Genomic DNA, 23108 nt, shown 5'->3' on the forward strand with positions numbered 1-23108 from the left:
GTATTGATAAAATAACTGAAGGTAAAATGTTGGTTTAGAGGATCTAATTGAATTTATTTTAGAACAAATACAGATATGTACATTGTATGGGAATGGTCCAAATTTAAATGTTTTTGGAGGACCTAGAGTATCTGTAATACGTTGATACAGCAGCTAAAGTTAGTATTTCAATTAGAATACCTACACGGCGAAAAATGGATATACTTTTTAGTTTATTACTTAATAATAATTTTGCATTTTACTGTTTTAAACTTTGTCATGCGTAAAAAGTATGCATTGCAATCATTTATATTATGCAATCCCCTGTATTTACAGTATTTATTGGTTTCCGTGAATATCAAAGCCCATATCTTAATCTTAGGACTTGAGAATATTTAACTCGACCATTGCTAGAAAGTTAAATAAATCATCCGTACTGTTATATCTTGTTTGTCCGCGAGTTCCTCGAGTGTTCAGAGTCCTGTTGGAAGCCGGAGAATCGCCGGTCGCAGTTATTCGTTTCATTCACAGTAAGTACTTAGCCATTTGTTTTTCTCATGGACATTAAATTTGTGTTACCCGCATCAGATTCCGGCAGCATCGGAAAGCTGTATCGATCAAGTTCCTGCCGAGGTTCCTGCTCCTTGAGTGATCCGAAGAACAGGTGGAGCATAAGGCGATGGAGAAAGAACGTTGCGGAAAGGAAAACGATGGAGAAGGAACCTTACCGGATGATATGTCTGAGTCCTACCAAGGATGCTGCTCATCAGTTTAAATATCATCGATTCGTACGTCATATCCCATGTTTAGAGTTAGGTGAATTGTATTTAGTTTATTCAAATTATTGTAATGTATATCTAAGCAAAATGATAATAAATTTGATAATCTTCTCTTCGATCTTGCTAAACTACTTATTTTTCTTCTTGGTTATTGTGTTTATTAAAAAAAAAACAAAAACAAATTTGAATATGCATTCAGCAACGAATATAGCCGGTGTATGCATTCCAATACATAAACGATTAAAAACTATGGGATGATAAACTCTAAAATATGCATTCCAAAGGGTGGGCAGATCGAATATGGTTTTAGTATGGAATGTATGCATTTTAGCATTTTCTTTTTTATCCGTGTACTTGAATATGTTTCAGTACGACAAACTTTTTTCAAGTGTTTCTTGATTTGGTAGATCATGTAATCTTATTTCGGAACAATTAGGAATATCCTCGATGTTTGAAATACTTTTGAATCGGTAAAAAAAGTTTTCTTGATTCAAAGCATGTGTAGAAAAAGTAGTTTCGAAAGGTGGTGTCAAAAATGGCATACCACATTAAAATTGAGTTTCCGAACAGCAATGGACATTAACCCTTCTGATTCAGAATATTTTCTTTGACTTGGGTTCCAAAACTTTGGCCCTCTGACAATTAGCAAATCACTTAGGCCTTAGTATTTTGCCCTATGGGCAACTACGGGGCCCTTTTGATTTAAATGTTCAGTAAAATAAATTAGTTTGCATAAGTTTGCATGAATTTTAAAAAATCTAAGCTAAGAGATCAAACTAAAATTAATTTTGGTGAATGCATTTTCTCACTTTTTCTTTCATTTACCTATCACTGACAATTTTCACTGAGAAATATAACTAGACCGTAACTCTCGATTACACTTCAAATCACCACAAATAGAATACTAACTTTCTGCCCTATTTGTTCATTAAATCAAACTGTGTGTCTGTTAATAAACATTCGACATTTTGTGACGTGCAATAAAATACTTATGATAGAATTGAATGGAAAAAGGGAGGCATTCAGCTCACGAATGAAAAAAATAAAATGCCAATCTTCAGTTTGGTTGGATCTTCGATTTTTTTACACTCTGCCAAAGGGCCTATGTTAATTTGAGTTCTAGTACAACTTGGGTCCTTTTACATCAACTTAGGTCTAAACGGAACTATGAATCTAATTAGGCCCTTTGAAAATTCATATAAAAAGTCATGGTAAAATTGATTGTTGGCGTGGGCGAGAAAGTTTATGGATAGACTACTTAACATTTTTGTAGGAATAACGACAAATCTCGTTAATTTACATTTTTGATGACGGGCTTATTATCACATGTTACGCTAGAAATCTTCTCAGTTTGTTTGCGAATTGATTATCGGTTAGTAGACAACTAGAGTCCTAAACCAAAATCACCAGAAATCGCACAATTAGCCCACTGTACCACGTTACTCCATCACGGAGACGACCACACGGTGGAGATAATTTCTTGTCGGGAGAATTTCGTGCCCTCGCATCGAGTGAAAGAAAAAAAAGTTGCATACGTCGCGTCGCCACCGCCATCATCAACGTCGAGTCGAATGACGACGACGACGTCTGCGATGCAAGACGACGCCAATAGTGACGACGTGGAAACGGAGAGGGGTGGTGGGTGATAACGTGGCGCGGGTCGAGCTCTTTCTAGTCAAGGAAGCGACAGGACTGCATATCAAAACAAAAACGCTGACGTTCCCATTTTTTTCCTCCCCCCATACCTGTTCCCTCTGTGTCTGCAGCATATTTTGAGACATCTCAGCGCCTCTGGCAGCCAACCAACCAACCCAACCACCATCAAATCAGGCAGGGGGCTTGCTCGCTTGCTGTTTATAAAGGCACTCGCTCTATTAGTGGAGTGGAACACGTCGTCGTCGTCGTCGTCGCCGTGGTGGAGCTGTAAAAATGTGCATCGTAGCGTATGGTATGGTGGCGCGAGGTGGCATATCGCGCGATGGTAGTTGGCTGGTTGGCTGGCGAATGAGGGAGAGGGAACTCCGTGCGAGCGCACGGCTACCCCCAGTGAACGCAGCAGTCCCACCACAAGCGAGCAAGGCGACGACGGCAGCAGGAGAAGAGAGTGTTGGCTATCAGTGTTGGCAGAATGGATTTAAATGTACTGATAGAAATAGACAAGACAAGGTCGCTAAATAGGTACATTTGATAATTATTTTGATTTCCCACAAGAGATATAGACAGTATGCCTAAGAAATGGATTCTCTTAAGATTCGTGTGCTTTCAAAGGTCATGCTGAGGGTGTGGTCCATAAATATATTTTTCTACTTTTTCTTGGCGTAACGTCTCCACTGGGACAAAGCCTGCTCAGCTTATTGAGCACTTTCACAGTTATTAACTGAGAGCTTCCCCTGTCAATGATCATATTGCACGTGCATATCGTGTGACAGGCACGGAGATACTCTATGACCAATGGAAGTCATGGACATTTCTATTACGAAAAGTTCCTGGATCGACCGGGAATCGAACCCGTCGCCCTCATCATGATCATGCTGAACACCCACGCCTTTACAGCTGTGACTATATGGGTCCATAAATTTATATTTTTTTTATTTAGTGTAATACCACAAGACATACGAATGCAAAACCAGTCAATAGGCCGAGATAATGATTTTAAACTCGTACCTTCTATTCCGTATGGCATCCCTGCGCTTCTCCGGCAAGTTGGTCCAGCTCCAGCGTGAAATGCCACTCCAACAAATACTTCACCGTACTCTCGTGCACGTCTCTTTCACACCACTTGATCTGCTGTGGATGTGGTGTATCCTCTATAGGTACACCCCGCTCAGGAAACACCATCCACTATTACGCTTCTTTGATCCTGTGTCAGCCAACTTCTTACCTATTTTTGCACCATGTTCATCTTTATCCAGTAACGTAACCCAGATACGTTCCGTGTGCTTTCCTTCCTGTCGAAAGAGGTAATTCTTTCAGCATCCAGTACCACACCTCACCACTCGCCTACTGGCCCGGCTCCATCGCACCGCACCGGGAGGAACACTACGGCGATGCACCAGCCCCTACGGTGTGGAGACGGAGGGCAAACTTCCCATTCTTTTTCCATTCTATGACACAGGACACATCGCGTGCGCGCACACATATGAACACTGCCTGACTGGCAAACACAGGCACAGATACCGACTACAACAGAGAGCACTCCTCATCCTTGCCCTGTTCTATAGGTGTACACGGCCCGACTCGACAATCCTACCTACTATCGTTCGTTGGTTTTGTTGTTATCGTTGCTGCCACACTACACTGTCATTGCTGCTGCTAATGATGGCGACAATGACGACGATGATGGTGTGTGGTGCTGTTCTACCGTATTCACTCGGAACTTCAATAATACGGGTACGTTTCGTGTCGGGAGCAATAGCTGCTATCGAGGCCTGACTAGAGGAAAATCTGTACATCTGGATGAATATCGAATGAAAATTATTTTCAGAACTGCCAATAGAGTTTGAGAATTGCGGTAGAATTCCAGCTAGTAAAACCCCAATTATTGCTATTATTGCTTTTGAGTAGCCTTGTGTTTCTCAGAGATAATCAGCTGCCCTACTCAATTCTCAAACCTTGGGCTTAATGAGAGTGGAGTTCAGTATGATAGAATTTTTCTTCATCATATGCGCTAATTCTCGTCATATCAGAGAGAAAGCATCCAATAATTGAAAATATTAGATGGAAGCAAAAAGGTGTAGACGATCAATGTCCAACCCCTATTGCCCAGGAAATTGAATATGCACGCAAAATTTCACGTTTCAATTTACTTCCACAGACTTCACAATTTCTCCCGTTTTGCGTATGACGAAGGCAACTACATTAAAGCCGCAGTTAGCCGAATTGTTCCTCATGATCGTTCAATTTTGACTTCGCCAGATTAACTTGTTGGACTGACCTAAAATTCTCATTCCACAAAAGCTCTATTGCATTTAAAAGTTGGATTTCACTGCTGCAGAATGCAGGAAAAACTGCCCAATCATTCAAAAAAAATGTTTTTTCCCGTCAGTTAAAAGTAAACAACAAGTTGTCTTCGTCCCACGGATGATGCAGGCAAATGTGTGCGTGAATTTTCTGCATACGAAACATCGTCTTTCACAACCACAGAGAAAGATATCTTCCTTGCATTGTAATGGCGATTTATGATCTGGTGGGGAAAAGTATTATCAACTCTAAACCTATCTCAAATTACAAGCTTTCTACTCAATAGTACTTCTAAATATGATTTGATTTGGATTGCGAAGAATTTGAAAGAGTTTTCGAATACACAACTACGGCCGAATCATATTTTTTACCATCCTTCGTACTTTTGTGTTACGTACAAGGTGTGACGGGAATTAAATTCATGTTATGCCAGAATTATCAGTGCTCAGTATGACGGGAATTAGTAGAAAACCCTACAACAGGTTCTCTTTTTACGATACCACACCGCAAAAATTCTGCACGCTGATATAAACTGATTGGCACTTGGATTCGCACTACTGTTCAATACATTTGATATCAATTGAATATCAGTTGGAAAAGAACATCCAATGCCTCTTCAATATTAATAAAACTTCACTTCAATTCGTTGTTGAGAATGTTTTTACCAAACAAGTATTTAAAAAAAGCATGCCCCCGCACCAAGAATCGATACCAGGACCTTGAGAATCATGATCATCTGTTCTACCACTACACTACTTCACATCTGCTAGAGAGGTGCGAATCAAAGCAAACCACTTTCTACCACCTGTCATCTATATTTCATTTCATGGCCAATGCACTCATTATCAAATCAACAGTTTTTCACTTTGCTGCTTTTTACAGTGGTGCAAATCGAAGCGATTTTTAGTTGATTTCCCTGGTGGGTTTGTTTTGGTTCTCAAGTCAACACTGACAGCTTTGCGAATTCAAGGGAAAAGCATTTCCGATCATGTTGATTGGGATGTTGAGTAGTTGAGGGATTTTCCCTTGAATCGAGCGTACCGAATTTTTACCGTGCATGTATACATTTTCCCCACGTCGTCATGTGTTTGTCCAAAAACCTCACATTCGTAAGGAAACCTCTGCCTAGGTAATCTTGTGAACCCGGTGTTTGGTAGTTTCACAAAAAAAAAGAAATGAAATGGCAAACTGGCGTGTCATGCCTCGAACATGTGTGCTTGTCAACAAAGCAATCGTTGGTAGGCACATTCGTCACTGATTAAACAAACATCTAGAGATGCATGTGGTGTCACCAGTGAAGAGAATTGTCAGACAAAAGTGGCACAAAACAAGCAGCAAAGAAGGCGCGACGATTACTCTTTATCCCTACTGTTAACAGATAATGACATGATCTCGAAAATTTTTGTTGCAGACAAAACGGAAGCTGAATTTGTTGCGTACTTTTCAACTCGTGAATAATGAATGATTACTAACACAAAGTCAAAACTGTTTGATGATAGATCTTCAGCAGAGTTGCAGTGTTTACCTACTCGAAGTTACCGTTCGAAAATCGCAATGCAAGGCTTAAAAATCCCCAAACTCATGGTGTACGATGTATATCCTATTATTTACAAGTTGGGACAAACTTATGTCGCATTGGGTGGATTGTCGCAACAAATACAGGTTACGACATTGTCATTATTGTTGCGCGATGGCTGAATTTTGATTCACTGGGTGTCACAGTTGAAGTATCTGTTTTGTTGGAAACAACAACCTGGATGCCCTGAGTTTTCCAGGGTTTTCTAGGGGGAGATTAAGAAAGTGTATAATTCAAAAATGAATTCAAATTTTCGAAAATGTATACAATTTCAAAAAATATAGGCAAATATCCTCAAAAATTAATTTCAACATGAAAAATGTTAATATTCAAGAAATTCCGCCAAAGGACTGAATTCTTCGAAAAAACTCTTTCAAAAATAAAAATAAAATCCATCAGAGATAAGTTCAGAAATCTAATTAAAAGTTCATTCAGAAATTCCTTTGAGGATTCTTCTTGACATTATATCCATGATTCTTCCTTGAGTTCCTTCCGTCTTCGATTTCTACCGCTATTCCTATTTTAAATTCTTTCAAAGTTTCTCACAAAACTATTCCCAAAGAAATTTGCCACACTACCTCTCGGATTTTTTACTAGGAGTTTTCCCGATATGCTTCCAGAGTTTATCGCAGGATTCATCCTAGAGATCTTTCCAAAATTTGTCCAAAGTTCCTTCATGAATTTCTCTAAGTGGTTTCACGGGGTTGCTTTTCAACAGTTTCTTTCGTGATTTTTACGAGGCTCTTCTCCTGGAAAAATCACTGCAAGAGCTCCGAAAGCTACGATTGAAGGAAACCCAACAGGAGCATCCAGAATCTCTGGACGATTTCCGGAAGAAAATTTGTTAAATTATTAACTCTGGTGGATCACTGCAAGAAACGCAGTAATAACTCCGAGGAAGAGTTTGTGAAAAGCTTTGCCTGGAAATACGGGAAACATTCCATGAGAAATATCTGCAATAGCTCCTGCAGAAATCGCAAAAGACACTCCAATAAAAATCTTAGGAGAAACTATATGATATTCAGAAAATTTTTGAGATACATCCCAGCACCAACAACGGAAGGCATTGTCCGAGAGAAGTTCCTCGAAAGAAACTCCGATAGAAATCTCAGCTGAAACTTAAAAAAAAACCGCGAGAACCTCCAGAAAATATGTCGGCTAAACTGCTGTAGAATCCAGAGAGAAACTCTAGAAAAAGCTCACGGAACTTTCTTCACGTATTTCCTGGGAGGAACTCCTGCAGATAATTCGTGATAAACTCCTCAAGAAACCGCAGAAATAAAGTCTGTAGCAACTGTGGGAGAAATCCCATGAAGACCTCCTTGGGAAGTATCATGAGAAACACTCGGAAGGACTAGCAAAAAATCTTCAAGAGGAATCCCGAGAAAACTCTAGGAGAAATTCCGTGACAACATGGAGTACGACGTGATCGAGTAAACTATGTCTCTGGATGTTACTAATTACTTAATACTAATTACTAATGTGGACGATCTCTAGAAAACAAAACTTTCAACAAGGAACTTCTGAAGGAATTACAGAAACAACCCTTGGAAGATTTCCATAAGGAACACCAGGAGGGCTCCCAGAAAGAACTTCCGGAAGATTTTTATCACAATACCACAATATTCCTAAATAATGGACGCAGTGGTTAAAAGGCTCTACAGATGAGGAAAAAGATCCTCAAAAATGCACTTGGAGCATTCCCAGGTCGAGGAAACACCTAAAGGAATCCTAACAAAAATTTCTGAAGAATGTTCACAAGTGACTCCTAGAGAATTCCTCAAAAGAACTGCTGCAAGATACCTCGAAGGAACTTTTGAAGCATTTTCAAAATAAACTTTTATAGAGTTAGAAAAAATATTTTCAAGATATAACTCTTGCAAGATTTCCTTAAGGAGCACAAGAAGAGTTCCCAAAAGTGATTCTGGAGATTGTTCAGAAGAAACTGCTAGAGGATTTTCAGAAGGTAGGGTCTGGGATCATTTGGGCAGGGGGATCTATTTTGGGTACTAGATGCTGTAACTCAGTCCATTTCATCGATTGACTTGAATTTTTGAACATAGCGTGATACTGTACGTATCTGATCGTGTCCCAAAAATTAAGTCAATTGGTTCATAACTGACTGAGTTATAGCAGCAAGTGCCCAAAATAGGCCCTCCTGCTCAAATAGTCTCAGACCCTACTCCTGTAGGATTTCCAGAAGGAATTTCTGAAGCATTCCCAGAAGAGGAACCCCTAGACCATCCCTAGTAAAAGCCCGGGAAAGTTTCCAGAAGTAGCTCATGGAAAATTCCCACAAGGAAGTAATGAAGGATTCCTATAGTAAACTTCTGCAGGATTCTCTGAAGAAACTCTTGAAGAAAACACAGAGAGGAGTCCTGGAGAAATGCCAAAAATGATTGTAAAAAGGATCCAGCAAAAGCTCTGGGGGAGAAATCAAGACCGAAATCAACGAAGGAACTCCTGCACGAATATTAAAAAGAAGTTCTGCAAGAATCCTAGAAGGAACCCGTGCAGATATTCTTTTATGAGTCCCAGAAGGATGTCCTGTACGAGTCCCGCAATGAAATAAAAATAAAATAGGAATCCCAAGAAGAGCTTCAGAGAAGGAATTTCAAGATGATTTTAATAAAATAATCTTGAAAGAACTCCCGTAGGTGATTCTGAAGAAAACCTTGAAAAATTTTCAATTAAGACATCATACCGAATCGCAATAACAATTTTCGGAGGAATTTCTAGGAGAATCTCTTGGTTAAAAACCAGGAGAAATCTAAAAAGGGACATCTGGCTTAATCCCAGAAGGAACTTCTGGGGAAATCTTGAAAGTAACGTATAGAGAAGTCCCAGGGGTCAAATAGTCTTTCTTCCAATACTTTTTATTGAATTCCAAAAGATAACTAAGCCGAATGGTACGAAGTAACCTAGAAGGAACGCCTTTGAGAAACCTTAAGCTAGTTCTGGAGGAGATCCGAAAGATTACATAGGAAGATTCATCGAGATCTTAAAGGACATCTTGAAAGATACTGCTATCCGTAAAGGACTGCTGGATGAATCTTAGAAGATGAATCAATTGCTTCCGGAATATCCGGAAGCATATCCTTTTCTGTGGAGATATCGAAATCGTGTTACGGTAGGCTGACCAGATTTGTCCCGTATGGGGACAAATACGGGACTCATTCTGGAAACTCAACAAAAAGGAAATAGTGTCCAAGAACAGAACTACATGTTTTAATAATGCTATTTCAGCTAGAAGGAATGAATAATTGAGTCAAAAACATTAACTATGCTCCAGTGACATGTGTTTGAAAATTTTGTTGTCTTGTTAAATACGGGACGGATGGTCAGTCTACGTTACGGGAGACGGATCATTTGGGGAAGTTTGTCATCATGGGTCTCCAGTTAGCCTAGCCTTCAATTAATAACTGTGTAAGTGCTCAAAGAACACTAAATTGAAGAGAGGCAGGCCAAGTTCCAATGCAAACGTCGAGCCAAAAAAGAAGAAGAAAAAGTCATCATGGAAAGCGTCAGTACCGCGGGTAGTTCTATTTCCTTAGAGAATAACTGACACTGAGAAAGACTGCAAGTGATAGTCGAAATGAGCGTATCTGTCAAAAGGATAATCATTAGAAAGCGGAATTAAAAGGTACAAAAACTCATTACGCTCAATTCGAGAGTAGTTCAAGGGAGTTTGAACCCTCTAAGTCGATAACAAAGTGCATAATTATAGATTAGGAATGCGCTTTCTAAAAAACTACGACTTCACATTGGAAAGAACGTTGCTGGAATGGGGTTGTCTTATACTATGTGGTGATGCTAACTAAGCATCAATTAATCAGGTAGGAGAGATCTACGTAAATTGATTGTAAATTCAGCATGTTAAACATCCACACCATCCTCATTTCAGCAAACAAACCAAGTTTTTAAAGAGTTGGTTGGATTACGATTACCTCGGTGTTAGGCAGATTCGAACGAGGCGCCTGCCATGGGTTGTTTTGAGAAAATTTGATGCTACTACCTCTGGTTTATCCACAAACCTTCATATACAGAAAAGTTTATTTCTACTGATCTTGTACCGAACAAAAGTGGGAGCCATAGTGTTTGCAGGATGAAAAGTCAGTCGGCTTACATGAACTCTTAAGTTGTTGTTGGGCATACTCCCCCGTAATGTCAATCCGAACATAGCATAGCAGTAATACCACTTCTGAGCCATCATGTTCACTGACAAATTGCCAACGGAAATAGAAATAAAAGAAAAAAAAATATGTTTAATAAATACAGGGTGTTGGGTTTCTGAATGCAAACTTTTTAAAGGGTAATAGAGGACCATAATAGTGAAAAAAAAAATGTTCTACGCATATGGTCACATCTCAACCGTTGCGTGGTTATTGAATTTTCCATGTTTTTGACTATTAATGCCTTAAGGACAGACTTGTTAGAATCTCAAAATGGCCGCCACAATGGCCGAATTTGGCACCTACTCACGATTTCGAAAGCACAAATCTCTTCGTAAACAAAACGAGCGCACCTGAGCTTCATATTTTAAGCTTATTACAAGTGAGCAAGAACAGAATAATAAAATGCACTGTTGTTTGGAGCTTGCTTCTGAAGATTTGTGCGTCTGAAGTTCTGATGCACCGTTGAAGCGGGATTTCAAGACGTTTGTCCTTAACTGGGTATAACTTGAAAATAGACAAACTTATCGAAGTTTTTTGACCCTTATTCGAAGGATTATTGAATTTTCTACCAAATGGCATCTTTGAATCGATTGGTTTAGTTAAATAATCAAGTTTTCTAGAGCCAATTAGCTCAAAAGTAGTGTGTTTTAATTTGTTTTTGTCAATTATCTTTGAAAAATGCGTTATAAATTTAAATTCTTTCTTAGGCAAAGTTGTAGCCCCTGTTCCACTCTACAAGTCGTTCTTTGGCACCAAACTTCTATCTCTTATCGTTTTCTTGCTATTTCGATTGCACATCGCATGATTAAACATCGCATTTCAGATCATAAAGTTACAACTGTCAAGGTAAGCACTTACGTAGAAGACTGGAAATTATCCAGATATGCAACGCACTTCGCGAAAAACATAGTTTTAATTTGCATTTTGGTGCGATTTACGAGGAAATCTGGAACGGATTTTGTGGAAGGGATAACTCCGTGAATACTTCTGGAGGTCTTCCAGGAAAAATAAACTTTTGGATGACTCCAGGAAAAAATTCCAAAAGGACACCTATGAGTAGGATTTTCAGAAGAAACTCCAGGAGGAGGTATTCCTGAATGATTTTCAGAAGGTAGCCTCGGAGGAAATCTACTACGAGATCAGAAGAAATTCCAAAAACTATTCTGCAAAAAGTACCTACAGATAAAGCTCTTGGAGAAATCCTGGATCGAAATCATTCCAGAAGGAACTTCTGTATGAATCCCAAATCAAACTCTTGCTGACATCACAAAAAAAAACTTCGGCAGGAATCCCTATAGAAACTCCTGGAGGAATTTCAAGACAAATCCCAGATGGAATTTTGGAGCAATCAACAGATGAAAATCTTTGGAGAATCCCAGAGAAAACTTTTGGAAGAATATCACGAAAAATTTCTGGACGAATCCCAGAATGAAATCTCAACAGGAATTTTCGGAGGAAATACATAAAAAGAAACTTATAATGAAAACCCTGCTGGAATTCTCGAAGGATCTCTGGGGTGAAACCTAGAATAATTCTATAAGGATTTCAGATTCTTGGCGGAACTCGTGAAGAAATTCCAGAAGAAAATACTTGAGAAATTCCAAGCGCCAGTAACTCTTTTAGGTATACAAACAAAAACTTTTCATCAGACTTCAAGAGATAATCAAGCGAAACTGGAGAAGAATCCCAGAAACATTAGGTATTGGAGGATTCTTTGAAGAAAGCCTTGGAGAAATCGATCAAGTCAGTTTGGCCCTAATAAAAAGCATTGTCGAAGTATTGGCTGTGTCTGTGTTTGATTAGATCGAGTACTTTTCTCATATGAAACTGATATGAAGTTATAATCAGTTTATTACATTTGATTTTAGGAGCTGTTACACTCAAAAACATATCAAGCATAATTTTTCAAATCGACGTATCTAACTTTTCCACTGATCTGAGAAAATGCATGGTCAATGTTGACGACCATTTCACTAAAATAGTTTTTATATAAAAAGACTTTTCATAAGTTTTTTCCTGCTTTACATCACCAGGGATATAGCACGCACTAGGTAAGAAACAAAACCTACTCATTTCATATCATTTTCACAATGAATTTTGAAAAAAATACACATACACCGGGTTGGTTAGAGATACGACATGCCAGATACGTCGCTTTTGTATGGTGCCAGTGTACCTGTAACTTTGGATTTTGGCTAGATACGTCGTTTGGTTTTCTCATATATCAAAACGGTGTATCTATCAGTAAAGTTGTAAACATCAAATTAGATACGTCGTTTCGAAAAATATGCTTAGTTAAACAAATTAAGCAATAAATCATCAAACATTGATGTGGATTCTTTATGAATCATACATGCAGATGAAAATCCGGATTTGTTTACATTTGCGAGTTACGTCGGATTGAAAAGTTATGCTTGAATATATTCAATTTTATTGCTTCTGCTACGGCCTTCAATGATCAGCCATATCACTTCAAAAACACTCAAAATACATTTCCAAGCGTACAGATTTATCTCTAGTCAAGTATCCCTTCGTGAGATGCAGCCGCAGAATCACGACCATCGCCGTTCGTCTCGGTAGTGATTTAAAAATTTATGCATCCGAATTGCGAGTGCTAAGAGCAGCAATAAGGATTTTCTTCTTACTCTTGGTACTCCACCACTTGATTGAGCCCGATTGAATTTCGTTATTCTCTGGTAAGCCAATCGAATCTTTCATTCAGAGCATATTCTAAAAAAAACGAATTTCCATTCCGTGAAATGTCACATCGGCGGAGACGGGCGGACGAACAGGACCCCCTCTCCCCGCACACACCCGACGAACACCTGAAGCGAAAAATCAATCGTAATAAACTTTGCACTCCGTCATCGTCATTTTCTTCCCAACTTCGGGCCGCAGCAGCCAACACTCCACCGCAGAGCAGCTTCCGGAACCAGCAGCAGAAACCAACCCACTTTTCAACGCAATTTCTTCATCTCGCTGGTTCCTGCTGGGATTTCCTGCAATTTAAAGCGTATAATCCCCGTCTTATCCTGCGTCTTCCGTTCGTGGTCGACGTCGTCGTCGTCGTAGTCGGCGAAACACACCTACATTTTTTTCCATCTTCTTCCTCGGCGGACCAGAGAGATGCTTGCTTCTTCTGCATCTGACGTTTTCACCTTCACCATCAAAGGCTAAATCCTTCCACTTTGCGAGATTCTTCAACGACTTCCAAGCGCACACAATTCACAAACCCCGCACAAGAAAATCAGGACCCATAGATTCCGCGTGAAGTTTTTTTCCACCTCAAAACTGGAAAAACGTCAAAGTTGTGTGATTTTTTTCAGTCATCGTTCGTTCCCTCCCTCTTCCGCTCCACTTCCGCTCCGATATCTCGCGTTACATTTGAAAAGGGCCTATCCCTAAAATGTAAACAAATCGATTTTGATACCATTCCATAGCATCCCCCAACAGTAACCTACTGTGCAAAGATCACCCACCTAACCGTTAACCTTATCAGAATAAACCCCACCTTCAAAACGGCCAATCCCTGCTTTTTTCCCAATCATTCATAAGCCTGTGCTCCAAATGGACCAGTAACGGTAAAATTTTGTTTACATTGGTAAGCCTTCTCGTTTAAAGGGCCGACAACCGAAAATTTTCCGAGCGGCTCCCGGCCCGAACGCCGAGAGAGAGAATTCTCTCTCTCAAAAAGGGCCGAGCCTTGATTCGATGTCAACATCGGACTCACTCGGGGGGCCGAACCACGCTAAGAAAATTTTAGAAAGACTCACAATAAGGCCGAACCCGGGTGAAATATTTCAAATTAGCTTAACATGTTTATCTATCATTTTTAATACTCTTCTGATAAATTTTAGTGCAATTTTGATTATTGATGCATAGATACATCTAATCTTGTGTCATCAGAACGGAAAGCATGTTGAAAAATCCTCAAACTGAGAAATACGAATAGAAAATGTGATGAAAAATGTTTGCATCGATTTTTCTCAATGTTTACGTTCTGGGGATAGGCCCTTTTCAAATGTAACGCGAGATATGATGTGTGTGGCGGGCGGCGCGCGGTTACCGTTTCACTCGTTTGTCCCCATCGCCGCGCGCCGTGTGTTTGCTTTTCGCTCTCGTTCGCTGTACTGTCAATCGCGGCGGTTCGGTAGTGCCACCAAGGCACAACCAACGGTCCAGCTCGTAGTAGGTAGCTTTAACTTTCTGTCGTCTCGGGGCGGGTTGGGAAAATCGAAATCTCGCTTCTACGGCACACACACTCTCGGTGAGTGCGGTTTGGGATGGTGCTCTTTTCGCTCTCGCTCTCAGGGACCGTGCTAGGAGCACTGATTAAGGCGTGAGTGGCCGGGAACTCCCTTCTGTGGTTTAACTTCAGATGTGACGTTTGTAGGAATATTGTCCATGCAGATGAAACTTGGAATTTTGCCGAGAACATTTATGGTAGTTATCTTGTCATGAATATCGCTAATCGAGAATCGTTCCGGTAGAGCCATACATCGACCCAGCCTTTTTCGTGCCATGAGTCGCGATTCAATGGCTTAGCTCAGCTTTTTTCTTTTAAACCAGGCGGGGATAATCTGCTCAATAGACACCTGACCAGAAAGGTCCAAGTGGTTTGGGGTTAAGGGCCGTCTTCAACAACAAAAGTATGGCCAGGACTACTCTTTCCTCGCCCCACGGCACAACATTCCCATGGTCGCCAAACCCTTCGTCTCCCCGGAACCACCAAGGTTGCTTTAAAGAGGGGCCAGTGCCGCACCCTCAAAGTTAGCTGCGTAGCCTGCAGCAACGAACATCGATGACTCGTTTTAGGGACTACAGCAAGGTGGCATTCTGGAGCTTACCCAACGAACAATTCCAAGTAATAAATAAACATGCATGTCGAATTATTGCTGGTTAATAACATTCGCAGCTGAACAAAACCAAATGCTGAATAATAAGCTGAAATTATGCTATTTATATTGTAAATAAGCCAAAATGCAACATTTGGCACGTATGTGAACCGTAATTTAATTTAACGCTTAACAAACGTCAGCAATATTTGTTTGTTCAATTTGCACTTACTAGCTTTAATATAAGCTGAAGAACTTTTTTCTACTTGTAAAAACCAAGGTTGCAACCATTCATTTGCAAAGATTTACGTTCATTTGCTATTATCTCAGTTCAGAAGCATGCTATCGAAAAACAATGTATGGATGAATTTAACCTTGTAGTTTTATCTGAAAGTTTGCCGAATAACATTGGGGTCGCACACGCATACCAAAGTCGTGAGCGAGCTGTGAAGGCAACTTTCCACAGCGTGAATGTAATTTACATTCACCGCGTGGAGAGTTGCCTTCACAGCTCGCTCACGAATTTGGTATACGTTTGCGATCCCAATGTTATTCGGCAAAGTTTCAGATAAAATTACAAGGTTAAATTCATCCATACATTGTTTTTCGATAGCATGCTTCTGAACTGAGATAATAGCAAATGAATGTAAATTTTTGCAAATGAATGGTCGCAACCTTGGTGATGACTTCTGTTTCCATTGCCACATCCTGAACCTTTCTTTCAGTCGGTGGTGCAGTCATGCTTGTACCGCTTTTCTAAACCCGACGTAGTTTTGTAGTGTAAAAGAAGAACGCTCTGCTCAAATTCTTCGAGAGACGAACCAGCCAAGGGCTGAAAGTCTCTCAAATAAAGCTAAATCAAATCAATCAAATTCTTCATGTATTTTTCTTGAACTTTGTTATGGTATTCCTCATGAAATTTCTTCTGGTCATCCTTAGGGTTTCTCCTGGAATTTCTTCGCAACTTTCTTCTAAGATTCCTTAATCATTCTTTCTGAGGCTTCTAGTGGACTCGAGTGGTAACTGGGGTTTCTCCTGGAATTTTTTCTTCAATTCTTTCAGTAGTTTCTTTTCGTACTTCTTCTAGATTTTTTTGTGGACTTATCAGGAATTCTTCCAGGGATTTCATATTTCCCCAGAAGGTCCTTCTGAAATTCTACATGGAGTTCTTTTCCTGCAAGAATTCCACAAGACAAGGACTACTCATAGAAATCTTCTAGAGATTCTTCAAAGGCCCTTCTGATGCTTTTTCGAGAATTTCTTCGAATCCCCAGATATTTCACGTGGAATTCCTACAGCATTTCCTTGCAAGATTCCTCTAGGAATGCTTTCTGGTATGATTTCTCCTGGAGATCTTTTAGGGTAGCGAACCACTTGGGCAGCGGCCGGTATTTTGGGCACTCTTCGCTATAACTCAGTCAACTCCAGACCAATTGACTTGAAATTTTGTACACGGCTAGATACTATACGTATCTCATCGCGTTCCAAAAATTGTGTCAATTGGTTCAGAATTGGCTGAGTTATAGCAGAAAAGTGCCCAAAATAGGACCCTGCCGAGATGCCCGAATAAAAAAAATACAGTAGAAAACCCGAACGTTGTATTGTAACAGTACTATTTAGAACCATATTTTTACAATAGACACCACTGTAAAAAATAAAAATACAAAAACAATAAGATGTAATGTGGACCCCATACAGTGAATTGTAAATAAGATTTTTACAATATACTATACGGGTTGTTAAGTATCGTAACAATATAAAAAAAATATTTTTCTCCATATATATTTTTTTACAAAACCATACATTTTATTGTAAATGAATTGTTGTAAATACTGATACGTGGGTTTTAATATACCGTACATTGTATGGTTTAAAACAATAAAATGTACCGTAAATATATTGTTTTTAATTTCACTACTGGTTATAAATTTAATCATGGTCTTGGAATGGTTTTCTTTTGTTATGTTGTATTGTTTTACATTACATAAACCATATAATGTTATATTATCTTGTCATTTTCCTCCTGTTAATGGTATCTTAGGCTTACTAGCATTCTAAGAATGCGCTTTGGGAATTCTCCAGAGCGTTTTGGATAACCCTTCATATATAAGATCACCCACGTCTAAGTCTGAGTAGTCTCTGATTGCATTAACAGTTGAAGCTTAGGCTCCCATGCCCCACCAGCCAGATAACCGGGTTTTGCAAACTAAGCATTATTTGTGGCAACACTTTGAGCGGCATGATGGAACTATGCCGAGCGCGCTAAGTGTTATTAGACCACTAATGTAGTTGCATGAAGTGGGTGACGAGGTACATAAGTATCATTACAGCGTGCTTAACTGTTATTGCAATATTGAGGCACCAGTTTGACTAAAGTTTGAAATACATAACAACTCATGAGATAACTGTCAAGTTCGATTCAAATATAAGTTAGGTTAAAAAGCGAACCCGCAGACGAACCTATATTAAAATTCATTTCAGTGTTCAGTGCAGTCCATATGTATGGCTCTACGTCAAAGATAAAGTTTGTCAATCGCATTTGATTCGATTGTGGTCGAAGGCAAGTTCACATGAGAGAAGAGGAGAAAACTCCCCTAAATGCAAATACAGCAAGAATAGTGTTGAACTCATCCACTGATTTACGGTAATCTGACCTGCATCTTTCCGGGTTGGCCTACATTCGTATTTCTCTCGTCGCACTCTACACACCTAGCCTGCCATATCTCTTGGACTCCTGCTTGGACCTGCAGTTATTAGGACATCTGATTTACCACTGATTTAAACATGTTATTGACTTTAAATTGATGTTTCAACTTATTCACTTTTTTTCTCTTTGCTTTCCTTTGCATCAAAAAAGTCACAAACATCAACAAAACAAAGCACGGAAAAAATCTTAAACTGAATAAATCTGGTGTTCGATTTGAATAGGTCGAATCTGCATATAGGAATCACAGCAAACATACGACCTATTCAAATCGAACACCAGAAATGATTAAAAATTGGGTTGTTTAGTGAATAAAATATTGCTATTTTCCATAGCCTAATCGAAAGAGCTCATTTAGTTGAGTAAAACGTGATTTTATTGGATTCCAATACCTTTGTTGTGAAGGTTAAATTAACAAAACAGTTTTGATTTTCGTGGCTAGAATGACAGTTCAATCGATAAAGTGACAGTTGGACCCGAACAAAAAAAAATTCTCATACAAACTTTAAATGCATTTTAAAAATAGTTCCCGGACTCCAAAAATTATGAAATTTTGGATTTCGACTAATTTTTGGGCGGAGAATCCGATTATGAAATAATCCGGATACCCCTAAAGAACCCAATTCACGGAAAAATAATGTTTCGGAAAAGTGAATGGTTCAAACGTAAGAAAAACAGTATAATATATTGTTACATAAAAATCCAATGTAAATGTATAGTATAGCGAACCATATCATTACAATACACTTTATTGTAGCTGGTACACTGTATGGTGCAGGAATGGTTTTCACCATACACTCTATGGTTAGTTTTTATCCGGGTGGTTCCACTTCCCTATTGATTAAATTGATTAAATTAAATTTTTTTCAGTTCTTTCTCAGATCCCTGTCGAAATTTGTTTTGCGATTTGCGATCAGACAAATGTCAGAGATTCCTCAAGGGTATTTTTTTCAGGGTTTCTATTGGACTTGTCCTATGCTTTCTCCACAGTTGTTCTGATAATCTTTAAGGAGTTTTTCCTGGATTTCAGTTGGTGTTTTTTCATACCATTAATCCTGGAGTTCTTTTTGATTTTTTTTCCTAGAAATTCTTGAAATTCCTCGAAAATATTTTTGTAGGATTTCTCCAGTAGTTTCTTCTCTGTTTCCTTAATAAGTTTCATCTGGGATCTCTCAACGAGTTTCTTCTAATATTTTTGATAGAGTTTTTTCTGGAGTTGTTTTTGTGACATTCAGGAATACCTTTTGTAATTCCTTCAAATATTTTTTCTACGATTCCTACAAAAGGTCATTTTGAAATTCCACAAAGAGTTATCTCTGAGCTTCCTTCTGATAGTTTTTTTTTGCTTCTGAGATGTGATGTTTTTCTGGACACTCCAGAAAGCCATTTTGAAATCCTTCAAACAGTTCCAGAGATCTATGCTGGAACTCCATCTGAGATTTTTGAATGGTTCCTCAGCAAATTTTCTCTGGGATTCCTCTCAAAGATCATTTTGAGATTTTTCAACGAGTTTTTTTTTTCTAAGATTTCTTGTGGACTATCTTCAGAGATTTCCCAGAAATTCCATATGTTTTTTTCCACAAACTTCTTGAAATTTCTCAAAAAGGTTTATCTGAGGTTTCACAAAATCTTTTCTGGTTCTTTCTAGCATCTTTTCAGGAATTTCATTGCATTAGGGGCCATCTAGAAGTTTCTTCTGAGATTTCAGGAAGAACTCCAGGTGACATACCAAAAAGAAAATCCAGGAGTTGTCCCAGATAATACTTCTCCAGGGAGCGGTACATACACAAGTTATATGTATTCATACAAAATGCGTTATAAGGGGGAGGGCAAGGTTGAAATGAGTGATTTTAGCGTTACGTAATCGGTGTTCCATGCTTTATATGGACGGTCTTCATAATATGCAATTGTTGTATGTCGGAACAGCCTATTTAGAAAATAAACAGAAATCTCTTATAAAAGAAACTTTTTTCTATAACATGCAAACGCCGTTTAAATAGAGGATCGAAGTGTGCCGCGCGCGGAGATGGACGCACAAAAATTTGCGAGCTGTGTTTACGTCGTGCTGCTGTCATCCTTTTTCAACCAATTTGGCCGATAGTCGGCCATCCAACAAATTTTGCATTGCGTGTTTCTCGCGTTTTTCGTGGTCAATTTTAAAAATCTTGTCGCGAATTATTTATTCGTGAAAGCATTGCGAAGGACATTTAAAACCTGAGTGGATCTATAGCCTTACAGTTAAGTCACAACGCATCGGCCAACGAGCTGGTGAAGATCGTGGACTGGAAGACGAAGATGCAAGCAGTAATGGAAATTATCGGAGTTCTGAGCAAACAATCAGATGAAACGGTGAATTGTGGCGATTTGGTGGGAAACGAACATAACATGGCCATCGAGGAAGCGGCATCGCAGCCCAAATGGACTCCTCAAGATTTGTCTGCAATTGACTGATCTACATCGAGACGATTGGCGTAGGAATGGAAAGATAGCAAGGCGTGGGTGCGATCGTCCGACATGACGGATATTGGTGAGACCTTTCCGATTACTTATCTGTCTATTATATTGTTAAAATACTCATACATCTTTTAATTATTCGCTATTTTCACCATCCTATCATCTATTGGAAGCCGTTTCAGTTCTGGACGCTTTCTAAGTTGATGATAAGATTTATAAAAATGCTTGCAAGGACTTGGCCAGGTGTGTGAAAATGAGTGGTTCTATGTTATTGTAGATAGTAGCGAAATCTGCGATAGCAATGGATATACTCATCTTTGCAACTCCATCCATGATTTGTGCAAGTATTCGTGCTATGCTATGCTATGCTATGCTAACATGCAAACGCCGTTTAAATAGAAAACATGAAAGAATGCCCTATGTTCAAAAAAAGGAGTCATATTTGGTGAAAATATTTGATACACCAAAACACATTAAAAGTTTTGATACATCGAAATGCAATAAATTCAGTAAACTTAAAAGAACAGCACATGTTTTGAAGAAGGAAAACAGTCTACAGTGAAAAGTCAATAGTGTGGGAAGCTGAGAGCAACACAGGGAAAGCTTTTAGAATAAATTCCGAACGGAACTTCTGCAGAACTTGCTTTGTGATAAACTCCCGAAGAAATTCTAGGAGGAACTCTACATAGGAAAAACTTCTGTGGTTTGATAAAAGTGTCATGAAAATCTGGAAATCTCACAGAGAAATCTCGGGAAAACTCCTGAGGAAATGCCGTGTAGAACACCAGAAGGAATTGCGGAAAAGGATAACCGAATGATACTCTAAGAGAAATTCCGCAACACCAGAGAAACATTCTGGAAAAATCTTGCAATGGTCTCTGAGAGGAAACTCCAGGAGAAATCAGGAATCTTATTTCATTTTAGCGAACATTCTAGAATTCAAAACGTCATAAATTTTTCGAGGTAAACTTGTAAAAAGTTCTAATAAGTTTTGCTGAGAGTGTTTCTAAGGGTTCTGTTAAAAATATATTCTGAAAATCTAATAAAAATTTTGGAAGGAATTCAGATACCTACCTGGTCAAATGGTTTGGAATTGACTGAACCATAACGAAAAAAGTGCCCAAAATACCAACCACAGCCCAAGCCCAAGTAGATCGGTACCATATTTGTCGAAAAGTTAACCTCTACTAGAATCTTGAAGATTGTCCTTAGTGTTAATCGATAATTTGTATTTTTTTTTTTTCTGAGTACCCTCAATTGTTCCGCTATGTATGTGCAATTGGGTTCTCAAATTAAGAAAAAATGTATTGATTTTTTGATTTTATACAAAAGAGCACCTTTTTCTGAACCACCATGATTTTTTTCAGATTTTTAGAACTTCATTTTGATACCTAAAATCGCTTTCGAAGAGATTTTTTGAAATCACCTTCTGACAGCTGGCTAACTGCTTGACAGCTCCGCCCAGTACAAAATGCGACAAGGGGTGATTCGACAAATCGCTCTCATACAAACTTGAAACTGATTTTTAAATAGGTTCCCGGGCATCAAAATTCATGAAAATTTGGATTTCGGCTCAGTTTTGCATGCAGATTCTGAATATGGAATTATCTCAACACCGCTAAAGAAGCCAATTATAGGCTTGACTGTGTACAAGAATGAGAATGAGAATGGATGAACAACAATAATAAATCTAGGAATAATAAGTTCGCAAACTTTTATCAAGGTTTGGCCTGTATAATAAAATAAATATTACAATACTCACCGTATCTTCCACAATATCCAGAAGTTCTCACCGCGCTGCTGCTGATAATGCTGAGGTCACTCACAAAAGGTGTCTCCCGCAACTCTCACTCTCTTTGCTGCTTTCTTGTGCTACCACTTTTACTGCCTTCGCTGGATTCGTCGTCGCATCACCTTCTCCACTCCCGCGAACACAACGTCAATAAACACAAACAACCCAACAACACCGCGGATGCATCAGTGCATCCCTTTCTAGCGTACACTCCTCCCACATCCCGTCCGTCCGGCCGTCCCGTCGTAGAACCACACCGTGATTCACACAGCCCAAAAAGAACCCACCGCAGCACACAAAACGCTCTGGATGGCGCTACACACTACACGCACACACTCTCACCCTCTCAGAAGCAAAGCACTCCTCGGCCCTGGACAGGAAAAATTCCTCACTTTTCAATCGTCGGAAAATGCACTTTCCGCCGCACGGAACACCTGAATTTCACCGCACCGAACTCGCGACGGGTCGCATCCACACGGCGACGCTAGTTTCGATGGACGCGGATGCAATTTTGCACAACTTTTAGCGAAAAACTTGACCTAAACCGTCAGAGAACATCACTTACACCGCGAAAGAAGTCGCCATTTATGTGGTGTTTGCTGTTTGGGGGAGGCTGCCAAAGCGAGATGGAAAAAAGATTTATGAGCCTCTGCACGAATCTGGCCCACTGCTCACTCCCACAGAAAGCTTGAAAACAGCGCGCACAGTAAAAGTCAAATTTGACTTTTACTGTGCGCGCTGTTTTCAAACTTTCTGTGGGAGTGAGCAGGACAGGGCAAATTCGTGCAGAGGCTCATGCCAGCGAGATTTCGGATGTTTGGTGGTGCTGGAAAAATGTACAGGCCAGAAAGGGA

At 39.4% G+C, this 23108-nt stretch overlaps 1 protein-coding gene across 8 annotated transcripts in view; it reads right to left on the reverse strand.

The window, feature by feature from the left end:
• The window catches only part of LOC109410662 (catenin delta-2), a 43819-nt gene extending 20951 nt beyond the window's left edge, over window positions 1-22868 (reverse strand). Inside the window, exon 1 of one of the 8 annotated variants that reach the window (XM_029875791.2) lies at window positions 22647-22868. The gene's annotated coding sequence lies outside the window, so the exon portion shown is untranslated. Of the gene's footprint in view, window positions 1-13555; window positions 14507-14535; window positions 15320-22541 lie in introns of those variants that run through there. The other 7 variants (XM_029875789.2, XM_062856394.1, XM_029875794.2 and 4 more) reach the window with 7 other exon arrangements.
• Between the last annotated feature and the right edge of the window lie 240 nt (window positions 22869-23108).

Source organism: Aedes albopictus, chromosome 3 (genome assembly GCF_035046485.1).
Source record: "Aedes albopictus strain Foshan chromosome 3, AalbF5, whole genome shotgun sequence".
NCBI lineage: Eukaryota > Metazoa > Arthropoda > Insecta > Diptera > Culicidae > Aedes > Aedes albopictus.